General features: G+C 37.4%; 1 protein-coding gene across 2 annotated transcripts in view; it reads right to left on the bottom strand.

Moving 5' to 3' along the window:
• CACNA2D3 (calcium voltage-gated channel auxiliary subunit alpha2delta 3) overlaps window positions 1-17,717 on the bottom strand; it is a 1,005,807-nt gene that overhangs the window by 675,049 nt on the left and 313,041 nt on the right. The window lies entirely within an intron of this gene.

The raw sequence follows: 17,717 nt of genomic DNA, 5'->3' as shown, positions 1-17,717 counted from the left end.
GGGTGTTAATTCTACTATACTGTGCCCTTGTCAGTTATTGTCCTCCTTGTATGCAACTTGTTAAAATACTGATAAACAAGTCAGAAAGATATATCATGTGTGACTCCAGAGAATGTTTATTTGTTTAAACATTTGGACCTGCTACACGTATGTATTAAAAGAGAAGGTTCCACATCACTTGTGTTGGATAAGCAGGATGGAGTACTAAACGCTAAGCTATATGCCCATTTGGAACAGAAGTCTTAAGGGGGAACAATATAAAACCTCAACCATTTAATCATTTGAGGGGTTGCTGGATGAACTAGAGATTGGACTTGTTCTGCTTTGCCCCAAAGTAGAAGAAGAGTTTATTTCAATTTCTAAACAATAAGAGCCATACTCAAATCTAACGGGAAGCCTTCTTTTGTTGTCTTCTGGTCTAGATGGACTACCAGTCACATATATAGTAGAGAGGATTCTAGTAAAGTATAGACTAGACCAAAAGGTCTCAAAATCCCTTCTATTTTTTGAGATTCTGTGAACCATCTTAGTGAAATGAATGGTATCTTCCTATTATTTAACCTTCCAGTTGATTTGTGATTGTGTTACTGAAAGTCTTCTCTCCAACACTACAGATCAAACCCATCCAGGCCTGCTGAACTTGGGTGAGCCTCATCTATTTCTTCCTACAATTTTCTTGTAGGGAAGCCACCCAGAAATCAGCCCTGATGGTGGCAAGCTTTATCTTTGATGGACTGACATCTCCCTGTTACATGACTTAGCTGACATTAATAACCAGAGAGCAAGCAGTGTTGGCTTTGTTCTTACTTGATCCAAGGAGTCTCAAGCTATTGTGGCTTCCACCCTCAACTGAAATAGTGGAAAATGGGGAATATGATACCCATGCAAACTATAAAAAAACTGAAACAGAAAAGTTGAATGTTTTATCCAAGATCACATAGTGAATAAATAATGGACCTGGAACTAAAACCATTGCTTCTTGTCTGTGAGTCTCTTTCCTTTCTATTCTATCATGTTTTACTTCACAGCATATAACTATCTTTCCAAGGGAAATAATTCAGAGCTGACCCAATTATCAAGACAACACAGGTGAAGAAAAGAGAAAGGATGGGAGTGTGGATATAGTGGGGGAAAGAGAGAGGGAGGGAGAGATAAAGAGAGAAAGAGAAAGAAAAAGAAAGAGAGAGAGAGAGACTCTAATTATTGAAAGGATGTGTATAATCTTATTTATCTAATGTACAGAATTCTAGTTACCTTGACCCATTCTCTGTGCATCATTTTTTCTGAAGTAGACAGCAAAAGAATATAAAGTGCTACACATTTCTTCTATTACCATTTCAGGTGCATCGGACCCCCGAGGCTAATCAACTTTTTCAATGGTTTGGTGGCAACCTTCGCGTATGTCATCACTTTCAAGATTCGCTCTGGCGATTAATTTCCTAGTCTTCCTGTGAGTATTCCGAGGCAAGCACAGCTGTACAAGTTTTCAGTCACATAGCTAGAGGATCCAGCAGATGAAAATTTGGCATCTACAACACATGGGGGCTGTGCATGCCAAATCCCCTTACTTGATTTATTCGCGTGCGTACCCTGAAATAGACTTGAGGAGATGGGAGAGATCAATTTCAATTGTTTGGGGGGAGGGATGTACAGTCCAATACTAAAACAAATGTTTTAATTAACTGGAGAATGTTGGCTCCTTAGGAAAATGCTATTAAAAAGAGGCATTTCCATTTTAAGAATTAACAAATGTCCTTTTCCCAAGAGCTGGCTTTATTTAGGTTTATGAGACACTAAAGAGAGAGTGTGCTAGAACTGATTTCTGGCAAAGATTATTACTTGACACACTACCATAGATAATGGACAATAGTAGCCCTCAACCAAACAAAACGGTGATAGAGACAGGAAGTAATAACCTATTCCCATGACTGAATGGGGCACAAAAGCAGATCCGCCATCTAAGAGGTAATTTCAACAAACTCAAGGCAGTAAGTTGGGGACCATTGGCCAACTGTGTTTTCTTGGGATCTAGCCAAGTATAATTCAGGAATGATCATCACCAGAAGGTGGGACACCAGGGGACAAATATTTTTGTCCAAGGAAAAATTGTGGATAACATAAAGTAAGGCACAGAGGGACTTTAACTTTCAACAAAGAAGAGCATCCCCAAAGTGATGCAATCACAGATCACTAGTGATGTCAGCGTATGAACAACCCCAAACTGACTAGTAAGAGGTGTTCCAAAGATTAATTTGTAAAAGTAGTTTTTTACTCAGGTCATATTTTAATCTGATATTATTGAAATCTTTGGTTTTAGTATTGCAAGCATTTCCAGATACACCACTCCATCTTCTGCTCAGGCCTGAGAACTGAATGCTCTCCTGTAACAAAGATAATCAATTGAGCAAAAATAACTGACACATTGATCCAATCTGGCAATGCTGGCAGGATTGTACCTTTCTACACTCTCAATTCTTTGCCAATGAGGTAGGAATAATTTATTATCTGTCCTTCAGGATCAATTCTTTTTTAAAAAATAATTACTTAAAGCTCTGCTCTTTATAGCTGTATTTTTTTTTATTTGCATAACTGTAGTTGCCTTGTACATTAGTCTCTTGGTATAGCACATTTTAGTCAGCATATACAAATAGGATCCTATTTTCTCATAGAAATCAACCATATATGGTGGGGAGGTTCCCAGGCTCTTATAAGGTACTTAGAGTCAAAAAGTAAAGTAAAACCTGCCTCTCTCTTCTCTTCCTTCTATTGTCATTCTTAACACCATAGACTTCAGTCCATATCAATAAGTCTTGAGCAACTCTGGGACTTCTTTTGTAAGAAAAATGGGAAGAAGAAGGAAATCTCAAATAGACAACTAAAGATGAGTAGGAAGGGGAGTCAGTAATGTCAAGAAGTGTCTAGAAGGAATTCTATAGGTCAGATCCATACCTGTAGCACAGGGCTTGCTTGTTCTCTGCAAGTCTGTTTTTGGACAGTATCCAGCATATTATCCTAGAGACAAAATGCTGTACCGTCCAAAGATAGCCCATCTCCTTGAGTCACAGTGATACTATAAAACATAACTTGTCTTGTATTTGATTGAAAACAATGGTTTTAGTGCTTGAATAATATTTTCTTCAAGAAACAATGCTTAGAAATGTTCCAATTACAAAGAAAATATTGTGCAGTTTTCCATATAAAAGATATATATTTTTTATTTTCTCCAGAAAATCATGGGCGAGTCATTTTACTTAAATTATTAATAAACTACTTTGGACAAGTCACTGTACTGTCTAGACCTCAGTTTTCTCATATGTTACAAAAAAAGTTGGATTAAATGACCTCTAATATTCCTCCCAGCTTCACATCTGCCCTCTGAACACAGAAACATAAAACACTTATCAGGTATCATTAAGTATACACCACCCTTAACCCAGAATCCATCACATCTATATTTTAAGCTTTACAGCAGAAATCTAAATCATCTGATGACTTTTTAATCATCTCATCACTTTTCAAATATGTCTTTTCCTTCCAAAAACCCAGGTTTCCCTCAATCAGTTTCAATAACTAACTTACAACCTGTGGTCCTAAAGCCTACTAGCTTCATGCCCTCCATTTCCTAATTGCTAGCAAAGCTTGCTGGTTTCCTTCTTACATTAGTATGTGAATTAATAGCAGGGTACCTTGTGAGACTGAATAGGTCTTAGAAAAGTAAACAAAGGCCATGAGAAGACAGCAGATATCTTGTAGCTTTAGTTTCAAGTCAATAAATTACAACCTCAGCAAATGGTGACTAGCTATTATTCCTGATCTCATTTCTTTTGACACTCACTGAATAACCTTCTCTCTAGATATCATCTTGGAATCTGTACCGCACGAGATTGCAAAAAAAATGCTTCCAGCAATCATTCAGCTCCAATATTTTGTAATTTTCTCTTCTTCCTCCCCATGTTATAATGCATAAAGAGCATAGAGTTTGAGAAATCCTCGAACCAAACCCTATAATAATGCTTACTCCTTGTGAAAGTCAGCAAATCAAATAAGCTGTTTGAGCCTCCTGGTATTAGTGAAAAGCTTAGATGATACAGTGCTTATAAAGAACTTGAGAATTTTAAAGCTCCATATTGTAAAAAGCATTAAACTCTATTATTGTAGCTGTTGTTGTTTTTACCATGTCTCATTCTTCTAATGTTTTTTGATGTGTTCACATAGAAACAGCTCACAGTCAAATCACTATCCTGCTATTATTCTTTTAGATATAACTTTCCAGGGATAAGTGCATCAATGAAATAAATGACCTGTAATTGGATAAGACTTTTGCAATGTAAGGTTATTATTGCAGGTTCACTGGAAGCGCCTTTGGATAGCTTCAGTAGCATGCAGAGTGAAGGGAAAGTTGGACGACTTATTTACTTCCTACAAAAATGTATTGAGGTGGGATCTCTAAATTTTCAAAATATTTTGTTCCATGTGGTTTGGAGATTGGAAGCATAGTGGCATATGCAAAATAATATATTTTTATGAGACAATGCTATGTCAGGTGATTGTGGGCTACGGTTCTGTCTGCAATAATGGACCAACTGCAATAGAATTTACTGGTTGAATTTTCAAGGATGCATGGATTTGAGGCTGAATTTTGAAGATGTATGAGTTTGTAGAATATAAATTTGTCATATGTTATTGTATGAAAGATAGCAAGCTGCCTGACGCATAATTCTAGACACTAACTTATTTTTATGAGGTATTTGTAAAATTTGTATTTTTAAAATTTTCAAAGTCTTCCATGACCAGTTGCCCAATTTCTACCATTTACTGCACAAACTACTTTAGTCGAAATATGTGAGCTTTGAAAAAAAAATCTACAACTTCTATTACTAAAGACCTAATCTTGAATTACCATTCTAAACTCTTCTATTTTCACAATCCAGATGACTCAATCACTTATTTGACACCTTTGGGTCCATTTAGGGTGGTTAATTTTATATGAAGATTGCCTATAGAGGATGTTTTGATTCTATTTTTGCTTCTTAGCCATTTTAGAAGTCCCATTCAGAGAGAAACCATATTCAGTTGATAAATCTAATGTCTTATACCTAGTATCAACTCTCATATTTGTCAATAGAGTGAGAAGCATTATTCCAAGATTATTTCTAGAAACATTTAACCTGATTTTCATACACTCTAATATCAATTATATTTTTCCTCTTTTTGATGAAGTTTTTAAAATAATTATATTGTTCATAAATCTAGGCTTTAGGGGATCTAAGAGACAACCATATACAACCCCTCCCTTCATTTTTTACAGATGAAGAAACAGGTCCAGAGAAGTTCAATACCTTTTCTAAGGTTGCGTATGTAATTGCACATGGGATTTGAACTTTAAGTTTTCTGATTCCAAGAATCTTCTTCCTGCTATATCTTTTTAACATCATCACTATCACTACAACCATTATTTCCCTTCTACATATGAGCTACAGGTCAAGATTCTTTTCTCCCTTTTCAAATCCTTTTTCTAATAATACTTTCATTTGAAATATTTTTTTTCAAACAATATTTCGTTGGTTCTTATAACCTGAGGAACAGAGAACTGTAGTTCTGCTAACTTCTCCTCTAGGAAAACTAACAAACTGTATTGTAGACATACCTAGCTGTTTGTTAGCCATGGCAAAAAATAACTAGAGTAACACTCTATGCAGGTCACTGCAGAATGCCACTTGTCATTACATTAGCTGAGTCTTCATATTCAGTCATCTACTGTTCTCTTTGGTAACTTTTATAGCCAGTTCTGGGGTAAGCTATTGGGACAAATGAACCATTTGTCTCATTTTGCTCTCACCTACTGGAGCTTTAGTTTTTATTGCTGTTTTTGTTTTCCTCCAGATGAAGATAATACAATTATATGATGATTAGAATGTCCCATCAAATGCAAAAGTAAGTTAAAAATCCAAGGCTCCCCATTCCCCATTTGGAGTTCTTCCCTCTCCATCCCTCTTTTTTTTTCCTCCTTGTAACTATTTCTTCCACATGTGCAAATAAGCTGTATTCTTCTACAGCCAAAGCTGGGTAAAAGCTCAAGATTTGCCACTGGGTTCATAAGTCCCTGAACAGAAACTAATAAATTTGAAAAATAAAGGAAACCAACTCCCCTTGGCTGCTAACATTAAATTCTAGATAATCATTTGGCAAAGTCCCAAATCATGACTGATGAAGTAATACAGAACAGTGCCGAGTGATGCAAAGCGACCCTTGCAACCCCAGAAAATTCCTGACAATAATCATTACCAGGTTTAATTAACTCCTACACAAAAGCAAGGCTCCTCTGTCTCTAGGCAGCGAACCTCAATGTGCAGACACTATGATGAGAAACAAAGAACAAATTTAAAGTGAGCCATATCTGGTGCATGAAATAATGAGCACCAGGGCAGGCCTAATGGTGTGTTCTTTTTTTTAAACTTTAAGAGTTTCAAAGATGGAGAGAATGAACAAAGCAGAAAGATGACTCCAAGTGACCTCTACATGGTGGACCACCTGGTTGATGTCTCGTCTGGCTCGATGTCTTTCTTTAAACCGCAGATGAGGAATTTTTCCCACCAAGAAGCAACATTTCTAATGTTTTTTTTCCAGTTTTCTCCTCTATGATTTCCTGAAATTTCTTGCTTTAACTATCTCACAGTCTAGAATGGAAGCCAGCTTCTAGCTGTGTGGATTGTCCCTGCCTTCCATCTGCCTTCGATCATATATATTCATTAAATCCTTATCTATAACAGATTCCCTCTCCTTCTCCCCCTGCTTGAATAGGAAGGCTGTGCACTCAGAAGAGTTTTTCCTAGTGAAATGAATATGGCTAGAATGTTTTGTCTTCCACTTAATATACATTAACTTTTTAATCCAAAGCCTGTTTCTGCTAAGTTGGAAGGCGATACAATACTAGCCTTAATCCCATAAGCAAGCACCTCTCAGAGGACTCATAAGGTCTGATTTTCTCAGAAGCAGGAATCATCTGCCACTTATTTTTTTCCCATTTATAGTCTATTAAATCTAAAGATAATGGGAGAAGTCGGAGGTGGGGGGACTTGGCTTATAAGATATCCTTGCCTATTACTGGCTGGCCGCCTGGCCCTCATAAATCTCAAGGGTCATTTTCCAAATTCTTTTCCTCTTCAGGTAGGTGTGAGCCAAGGGGGGGTGGGGGGGGAGGTACAGGGAAGAATAAAACTCACTAGCAGAATTTCCTTTTCTATGAAGTGTAAGAAATGGAAAGTGCTGGAAATATACATGTCGCCCATCATGAAATTTTCCACTTAAAGGCACACAAAAGAAATCGAATCTTACATTCTCCATAAGGAGCATCCAAACCGAAAGACAGATCTTGCACGTTGCTTTGGGATACAGCACATTGACAAAGGTGATGGCGATTCAGAACAGGAGCACCGAGAGCAACTCAAAAGATGATCAAAGAAGATGAAAACAATAAGATATGAACATGACAAGAAAAATGTGGCCCTGGTCCTAAAAAGGACTGATGAACTACCCACCTGAGAGGCAAATGGAGAGAGCCACAAAACCCTTGATCCTCTGCTAGTCTGTTTATGTTGATCTTGAATTGTGTTGTTAATTTCAGTTCTCTCAAATGCTAGATTAAAAGACTAGGATTGAAGTTACAGCTTCAGGAGAGATTAAAAAAAAAAAACATTCCTCCCCTTCAAAAAATGAACAAATTATATGGAAAGAACATAGTGATAGAAAATATATTCTTAATTGAAATGTATATATACATATGTGTGTGTGTGTGTGTGTGTGTGTGTGTGTGTAAGAGAGAGAGAGAGAGAGAGAGAGAGAGAGAGAGAGAGAGAGAGAGAGGGAAAGAGTGTTGAGAATATTTTCAGGATGATAAATAGGAAGGAAAACACCATATCTCTAGGGGATCATAGCCCAGATGACCAAGACAGAAGGAGGAAATAGGAGAATAGCACGCAATCAAACAATGCTAATGTGGAGTTAAAATACCTGGATTCCAGTTCTGAGTGGAATACAACTTGTGTGACTTTACAGAAGTCATTTAACCTGGGTGGGTCTCCTTCTTTATTAAATTAGGCAGTTGGTGTAATTAGCCTCTCCACAATTGTGATGCTATTACCCTTTGAAAGATGAATTTGGCCCCAGAAGACCTGGGTTCAAATCCTAGCTTTCTTATCACTGGTAGTGCAACCTAGCTCAGTTCATTTAAATTCTCTGGGCATCAAGTTCCCTCATTTATCATAGAGGTGTGTGACTAAATAATTTGTGCACTTCCTTCCATCTCAAAATCAATGGGTGATCCATTCTATGCTCTAATTGAATTGAATTCAATAAAAAATTATTGAGTGTCTATTCAGAAGTATATTATAGTCTAGTCTCTGGGGTACAAAGACAAAAGCAAATTAATCTCTGTCCTCATGGAGATTACAGTCTGACTGGGAAAATGAGTAATGAATGAATCAACAAGCATTTTATACTTTTCCATTTTCATTTATGTATTAAGTATCTGCTCTGTGCCAAATACTAAAGATATAATATCAGAAATGAAAAAAGCCTTAGCCTTAATGGGTTTACATCATAGAGGGGAGAAATAATGCATACACAGATAAATACAAAATATATAGAAACTCTCCAATGAATAGCACAGGTTTTAAAAGAAGGGTATTCTATGAATACTAGATGCGTATCCAGAGGCCATCATGGAAGAGCAAGAGAGGATAGAGCAGGGACATTGAAGGATGGTGATGACATGAAAAGGGATGAAGAATCATATTCTGTTTTGGGTACTGAACTAAATATTGAGGATACAAAGAAAATGAAAAGACAGTCCCAGATCTCAAGAAACTTACAGTCTAGTGAGGAAGACAGGCAAACAACTACATATACACAAGCTATGGACAGGATAAATTAGAGATAGTCCCAGAAGGCAGGAACTAGCATCAGGGTGGAACAAGAAAGAATTCATGAACAAGGTTGGACATTACTTGAACCTTTAAAAAAGCAGGAAAAAAAAGAGAAAGATGAGGAGGAGAGGGTTCCAGGTCAAGTAGAAACTCAGTATAAATTCTAGATGTTAAGACAAAGAACATAATGTCTGCAAAACAATACAGGGGCTAGAGCCACTAGGTCCTGGGAAACATAGGAGCAGGAGAGGGGATATAATATATAACTAGACTGGAAGGGTGGGAAGGGGCCAAGTTATAAATAGTGTATATTTTGTTCTAGAACAATAGGGAGACACTGGAGTTGATTACTCAGAGAGGTGACAGCCAGATTTATGCTTTAGCAAGAACAATTTGATAGCAGAGTGGAGCACGAACTGGAGAGTCAAAAGACTTAATGCAGGAGATGAGTCAGCAACCTGGTATGGTTGGCAACAGGTGAGATGGGGAAGCCCTATGTCAAGGTGGTGGCAGATAGAGCATAAATAAGAGGGAAAGTAGGAGAGATAAGCATAAGGATTAAATGGCTAGGCCTTGGCAAATGACTGATTATGAGAGCTATAAGAAACAGAGAGAAATGAAGAATGATCCCCAGCTTGTGACAAAGGTAGTAAAATGCAAATAGAGTGAATTTGGTTTGGGACATGTTGATCTTGAGATGTCTAAGAATCATCTAATTTGAGCCAGACAGTTTGAAAGGTACTAGAGATTAAGAGAGAGCTTAGAGTTTAAAAAAGTAAATCCATATAGTATAGAAACGATAGTTTAATCCATGGGAGATTATGCCATCACTAAGAAAGATGAATGGCAACTAGGTAGCTCAGTGGATGGAGTGCCAGAACTGGAATCATAAAAGCCAAAGTTCACATTTGGCCTCAGACCATTATTAGCTGTCAGATCCTTGGCAAGTCCCTTAACCCTGTTTGCCTCAGTTTCCTCATCTGTAAAATGAGAAATAAATGGAAAACCACTCCAGTATCTTTACAAAAGAAAACCACAAATGAAGTCATGAAGAGTTGGATACAACTGAAATAACCAAAGAAGAAGAAGCAAGAAGGAGAGAAAGAAAGAGAGAGAGACAGAGAGACAGAGACAGAGAGAGAGACAGAGAGGGGGGGGGGAGGGAGGGAAAGAAGACAAAGAAGCAGGGAGAGAGAGAAAGGGACAGAGGAGAGACAGAGAGAGGGAGAGGGGGAAAGAGAGAGAGGGAAGGAGGGGGCGAGAGGGAGCAGAGAGGGAGAGAGTGAGTAAGGAGAGAGGGAGAGGTAGAGGTAGAGAGAGGAAGAAGGAGAGAGGAAGGGAGGGAGGAAAAGAGAGAAGACAGACAGACAGACAGACAGACATAGATGGAGGAGAGGGGAAGGAGATGGGGGAGAGGGGCATGGTTGTATGCAGCTGAGAAGCAGCCAGTTAGAGTGAGGCTGAAGTGAGATGGTAGGGATAAGAAGGAACAATCTTCTGGAGATATGATGGAATGGAGTCACTTCTATATGTAGGGCTTCTTTATATAAGGCAGAGATAGAGGAAAAAGTGTCAGATAATGCCTTAAGTGATGTCGTGAAGAAGAAGGGATAAGAGGGAGCTCAACAAATAGCCTCATTTTTTTTTCAATGAAATATGAGGCAAGGTTCTCTACTGAGAGAGCAGGAGCCAGGGGAGCCACAGGAAGTTTAAAAGATTTGAGAGTCATCTACTATGGTAAAAGGGATGTTAAGGGAAGTGTAAATGGATTGCCAGGTGGCAATGAAAACCAGTTGAGATTATGGATCATGAATTTGTAGTGGACTTGGTCAGCAGGGATGGTGATCAGGGAAGGGAGTTTTAGCTAGACAGTTTAGGACAGCAATTGTGACTGGGACCAAAAGACAGGGGTTGATGACATTCTTAACAGTGCTATGGGAAATGTTCTCCTGATTATTAGTCCTTGAGAGTAAGATAAAAGGACTTTGAGTTGGGAAAGGATGGAAGGAAGGGTGAGTACATATGCAGCACTAAGGTAGTCAGTGATCTCCAGGTTCTGCCTAATGGCCAAGGCCAAAATTGATAGAGAATTGAGGTTCAGGCTTGGTAGAATATGCTGAGGATTCTTTAGAGTACTTACCCTACACTGGATCAGCCTTAGATGATGATTTATTGTGGTTTGAACAAAGAAAAATGGCAATATTTTTGTTTCTCTGATTGATTAAAAAGTCATTGCTGTCTCTTTGAATCAAATAAATGACAGCTATCAGGTGATAACTGATTTGGAGTCAGGGCTTTGACTAGCCCCCGAGTCTCCCAACAGAACGGTGTGTGGGGAGGCCACTCACAGGACTAATATATAGTAAAATTATTTCTTGATCTCTTCCCAGCCCCCCTCATCCCCACGTACTCATCTCCTCCCCTATTGACCAGCTAGCTTTGGGTTGGAATTTATTTACTTATAAGGTATGACTGTTTGCTGTGATAGAATATAAAGTTCTTAAAGCCAAGGGCTGTTTTGCTCTATCCCTGGCCTAGTATATAGTAGGCACTTAATAAATATCTATTGGAAGGAAAAAGGAAAGTATTGGAAGTAAATAAAAAGAAAGCAAAGAGGGGGAAAAGGAAAACAATGAGGAAATTATGAAAAGAAACTGGTTACTACCAATTCTGAATTACCACCAGGGCTGTGAGCTACCTAACCATATTTAAGACTATTAAGAAACTCAGGAAAGCTGTTTAAAGTGAGTATAAATCAAATATTCTTAGCTTAATAAGGTCTTCTCCTCTGGATTGAAACCTATTAAAATCTGTCTCTTGGACTGTCATTCTGTGACTTAAAGAAAGCTGAATGGATAGAAACCATGATAGGATTTAAATTACTCTTCTAGAATTCTCTGACATAAATTTGCAGGGTAACTGACTCTTGTAAGTTAAGCTTTTCTGCTTCCTGGAAAGATATCTAAAAACATCACATGCTAGCACCTAACACTAATGCAGGCTGAGATCACAATTTTAGAAAAATAAAGGTTCATTCTCAATCAATCAATCCACATTTATTAAGAACCTATTATGTACTAAGCCCTGGACTAAGCTTTGATCTGAATTTTAAAGTAATTTTTTCTGATAAGGCCCCATTTCTCAAATATAGAAGGCCTGAGTCAAATTTATAAAAAATAAGAATCATGCCCCAATTGATAAATGATCAAAATATGTGATCGGGACCCAAAGGTGATAAATTCATGCATAACATTTGACCTAACAACACCACTACTAGATAGGAATAGTAAAGAAGATTTTTTTTTAATTTTGTTGAGGCAGTTAGGGTTAAGTGACTTACTTGTCCAGGGTCACCCAGCAAGGAAGTGTTAAGTATCTGAGACTGGATTTGAACTGAGGTTTTCTTAATTCCAGGGCAAGTGCTCTATCCACTGTGCCATCTAGCTGCCTCCACGATTAAAAAAAAAAAAAAGAAAATGACCTATCTGTGAAACTATATTCATAGGAGCTCTCTTCTCAGGGTAAAACATTAAAAATTGAGGGGATGCCCATCAGTTGAGGAATGGCTGAATAAACTGAATAAAATTGTGATAGAATACAACTGTTCTTTGGGAAATGAGGAGCAGAATGCTCTGAGGAAAAAAAAAAACCTGGAAAGTTCTCCATGAACTCAAGCAAAGTGAAATACACTGTATACAAAGTAATAGCAATGAAAAATCCCATCCATGCTCATAGAAAGAACTGGTCTGAATATGGATTGAAACACTCTCTCTCTTTCTCTCTTAGTTTCTCTTTTTCTCTGTGTCTCTGTCTCTGTCTCTCTTCTCTCTCTCTCTCTCTCATTCTTGAGGGTTTTTTTCATTATGATGGGAGATCTCTATTTCCTTTCACAACATGACTTTTATGGAAATGTTTTATATAAATTCACATTTGATTTATTAGTGGAAGAACCTGGAAATCAAAAGTTTTATAAACAAATGTTAAAAAAAGTTTTAAATGTAATTGGGGGAAATATTAAATGAATAAATTATATGAAAAAATGCCCCCTAAAAGGAAAAAAAAATCAAAAAGGGCCTCCATATTGCTTCTAGCATACAACACACATTCCTTAGGATGGCATAAAATGCTACAGAATTACTGAGTTGAGTGTTCTCTAGTCTAGCCTATACATGAAGAAAAATCTTTTCCATGCCTTATCAAATAAATGGCCATCCAAGATTGGATTGGAGATCTTCTGTGAGAGGAGAGATCTAGTATCTGGAAGAATCTGATAGACTTTTGGCAACCTCCAATGGTCAGGAGATTTTCCTGCTTATCAAAGTATCATTCCTTTCACTCATTAAACCTCATTCTATTCTCTATGGATAGGGAGAACAAGCTTCCATCTTCTTTGATGTTGCAGAATCAAAATATTTGTAAAGAAAGGTTCTTCATCCCCACATCTAAATTTTCTCTTCTGCAAGATAAACATCTTCAGCATCCACAATCATCCTCATGAGGCAACTTTTTAAAATCCCGCATCATTTTGGTCACCCTCATATGAATCCTCTCTCTAATCCAAGTATAAAGATTTGTATCTATTCCTATTCAGTTTTATCTCATTATATTTGACTTAACTTCCCTGGCTTGTAATTTGTTTTTGTTTTTGTTTTTTTTAAGGGGGTAGGAGATTCTATCATCTTTAATAACAATAACAAGAATGATAATTATCATTCCTTGTAGTACTTTAAGTTTGGCCAAGCACTCACTTAATTCTCATATTATCTCTTATTATCCTCATTTTAGAGATGAGGAAACACTCTGAGAAAAGTCCAGTGACTTGACCAGAATCACACCTAAGAAATATCTGAGGTGGGAATCGAACTCAAGTTTTCTTACCTTCAAACCTAATACTCCATTGACTACACCAAATTGCCTCAAATATGCTAGCCATATTCATCTATGTATTCTCTAAAAATATGATAATCTTTCCATCTATGTTTTTATATTTTTCTCTATTATATAACTGAAAAAAAAAGTTCAGGTGTCCTGATACCTGAATGCCAGGCAATAAACTGTGCTCTTATGCTGCTGTTTTATTTTGGTTTCAAACACCAAAAAACAGAGTCTTTGATTTGATGATCTAGCCTATTATAGATGGAGAGAAAAAAGAACAACGTCCAATGGGAAAAAGGTTATTCATAATTCACAAAATTCCCTGGGACACTTTCTCTATAAGAGGAGTATTAGAGAAATTCATAGCACTGTAAATTGGCATAATTTTGCAATGAAAAGCCATGATACATAAATCACCATTATGGATATTTTCCTGTAAAGCCCACCATGAAAACCTAAGTGGAATCGAATATGCAATCTAACCACATCATTTCCAAGATGAAGAAGGAATCAGCAAATCTTTGCTAAACATTGCACACTCTATCAAATCTTAGGGCTTTCTGAAGCTGAAGCTTTTCCTTCCTCTCTTCCTTTCTTCCTCTCTCCCTTCTTTTCTTCCTTCCTTTCTTCCTTCCTTCCTTCCTTTTTTCCTTCCTTCCCACTTTGTTCTGTCCTTTCTCTACTTTTCCCCCTCCTACTCTCTTTTTTCTATTCCCTCTTTTATTCTCTCCCTGCTTTTTTCCCATCCCACCTTCCTTCTTTTCTTCTCCTTTCCTTCCTTCCCTCCCTTTCTGCCTTCTTCCTCTCTCCTTTTTTCCTCACAAACAAAATTTGTGGCATGGCAAACCCCCTTTCTGAATCACCTTCCCATTTCTCCTTTGTCAATAAGAGAATGATCAAAGAATCAGAGATCTAGAGTTTAAAGAGACCTTATAGTCTATGGAGTCCAATTTCTTTCTTCTCATTTTACAAATGAAAAAATGAAGGCAGAGAGAGTTTAGCAAATTGCTGAGAGGCTTTGAGCCCAGCTATCTCACAAATAATGAAACAGAACCATCAAGAGAGGAAGGCAAATGCAGAAAAAACATAGGATCACCAAAAAAAAAATTAACAACCCTTATTGAAATGCAATTTTTATTATTATATAATAGCAACAGGAAATTCACAGATCCCAGGTCTCAAAATCCGGGTCTAGATATATACTAAGGTCAAAATGTAGACATAGTCAAGGTATTTGACTTTAGCAATGTGCAGTGGGGTAAAATTCAACCCATCCAAACTTTATCTTGGAGGACTCTGCTCTGAAACTTTCTGAGACCTTTCTTTAGTTTAGAGGTGTTTATCCATTTTTTTTTGGTTCAGGGAGATCTTTAGCAGAAACCTATTGAAACCTATGGATAACTTTTCAGAATCAGAGTTATTTTTTCTAATCATAATTTTAAAAATACTAAATTTCAATTAGATATTGGTAATAATAAAGATGTAATCTCTTTGCCTATCCAAGCCCCCTGAAATCTAGCCACAATCTTTACGTAGTCTGTGGATCTCCACATGAAGAACCTCTATTCTCAATCACTTGACATTTGTTGAATTTCCACAGAACATGCATGTCATCCACTGGTCTTCCTGTCATGATATTGTCACATCGTTTTCCTCTCAGGAGATATTTCATTCCACTTTTCCTACAAGCTTTCTCATGGATAATATATCACAGCCAAATCATGTCTACCATGGCACTCCATTATCTGCACCGTAATTAAAATCACTCCTAGACATTTTTCTCCAAAGCCATCGATGAAGTATAACAAAAATAGAATAAGCTACCTAGCAGCAGATATAGTTTGTGGGGCCCTTCAAGTTAAACAATATGATCTCCAATTTTAATTCTTCATGCTTCTCCAATTGTTACGGTATCCCACAAGTCACCTACATGTCAAATAGTATCACAATGAATATGGGCACTGCAGCAGGATTTTGTAGATATAGAGTGCTTATATATTTATTATCTATATATAATATATATCTATATATACTTATCTATATCCTGTAGATATAAACATACTAGGGCTTTCCTACACAAGCAATGGTTAAAACTCTTGCTTTTTCCTTCTCATTGCCAGGAAAGCAAAGGAAGCAGAGAGGCTAGCCAAGAACATGGTTCTTGTCATGAACATTCAAGTCTAATTGATCAGCTAATAAACTACTGATTCCTAGATCCATCAGAAGATGCTCCATCACTATCATGGCTAGAAGCAGGCTGATCAAACTTCAATACTTGCTTGGATGGGAAACAAGTAGAGAATAGCTACACATACGGCTGTTATGCATATATACATATATTCCTATTTTAAGTGCTGATTCTCCCCTATTTATCAATACCACCTTACATGTTAAAGAGAAGAAAGAAGATCGATTCAAGACTAGTTTTCATGATCCCAGACCAAGAGGCCTTTGATTTATCCACATGCTAATTTCCTGAGGATCACTCGAGGATTTTCTTGAGGAAACTAGCAAGATAAGTGGAACCATTCCTACAGAGACAACAGACTGGATCTTTCATATCTAAAGGGAGTCAAAAGGTTCAGAGTGTGAGAATATTTTGACAAGATACAAGAGGAACCTCAGAACCACACGGGGTGAACAAGTATACATTGAACCCACTCTGGAGCAGTTGAAAAACCTGGGCTTGAATAAACCAACCAGGTTAGGCCAGTCTTCCAACCCAAATGGATATCTATATACTCCCATGAGTCCCTATTTTCTTGCACAAAACATCTGTTTTGTGCAAATTATTAAAGCTCTGTGACTGTGGAGAAAAGTCATCTAAAGTCAAGGCAGAAGGGAGCCCATGCACTATAGAGGGAGGGAAGAGCATAAAGTCAAAAAATGTTTCATAAATGATCACTGAGTTCTAATTCTATTGTAATCTTTTCCAGCGATCTGGAAACTCGAGGGATACTTCAGGTTAAGAAGGGATCAGATCATGACTGTCACAGAAGTCCATGGCAATGGTTGGCTTGAGGCAAACAGCTCCCAGCAAGGGTAACAGCTGGAGAAAATATACTCACAGCTGCACAGAATACATGACTGTTCTCAACCTGTCACACACTTCCACCTTTGATCCCCCTTGACCTCACAATTGTGATGACCAGGTTTTCTTAACAAGTGATATTCTGTGTGATGGGATTCTGAGCAGATGCAGGTCTATTTATATCCATCTCACTGCCAAAAAGATACTTCTGTTGGAAGATAGACAAAACTTGAACTACAGAAGCATAAAGTATTATCACAGTATGACAAGACTAGGGGTGGAGCAGTAGTTTGTCAGGGGTAGAATGCTGGGTGATTAACAGTCATGGACCACTTGGATCCAGATTGTTTAGTGAACCCACAGATTGTTCAAAATTCTTTTTATACTAGCTCATTCAATCCCTGGCTTACACCCTTATTGAAATAGAATATCCCTTCCTCTTTAGACCTTACTCTTGTTGAGTTTCAGTTTTTTACATTCAAAGATATATAGTTATTTAAATAATTGTTTAATTCAATTTGATAAAAGCAAAACAAAACAAAGCACAAGAAATTGTGTTATAGGAAGCAGTTCACTGTTTACTTTATATTTCTTTGGAATGCCTCTACTCACAATAGAATGAAATTCATCATTTCGCATCTTTCTATCATCCAAGGTACTTACTTTTCTACTAGACCACTATGATAGTATCTTCATCAATCTCCTTGAATTCAATCACTCCTTTCTCAAATCTTTCACCAACTCACCACACTTATAACCTTAAAGCATCAGTTTATCTATATTCAAGAAATTTCAATGGCTCCATATTAATTCTAAGATAAAGTTCCCCCCCACCCCGAGGTAACTGTGGTTAAGTGACTTGCATAGGGTCACACAGCTAGGAAGTG

This window comes from Antechinus flavipes, chromosome 1 (genome assembly GCF_016432865.1).
Source record: "Antechinus flavipes isolate AdamAnt ecotype Samford, QLD, Australia chromosome 1, AdamAnt_v2, whole genome shotgun sequence".
Classification (NCBI taxonomy): domain Eukaryota; kingdom Metazoa; phylum Chordata; class Mammalia; order Dasyuromorphia; family Dasyuridae; genus Antechinus; species Antechinus flavipes.
Note: the sequence above shows the minus strand (reverse complement) of the source record. Positions and strands in the feature narration are given on the sequence as shown.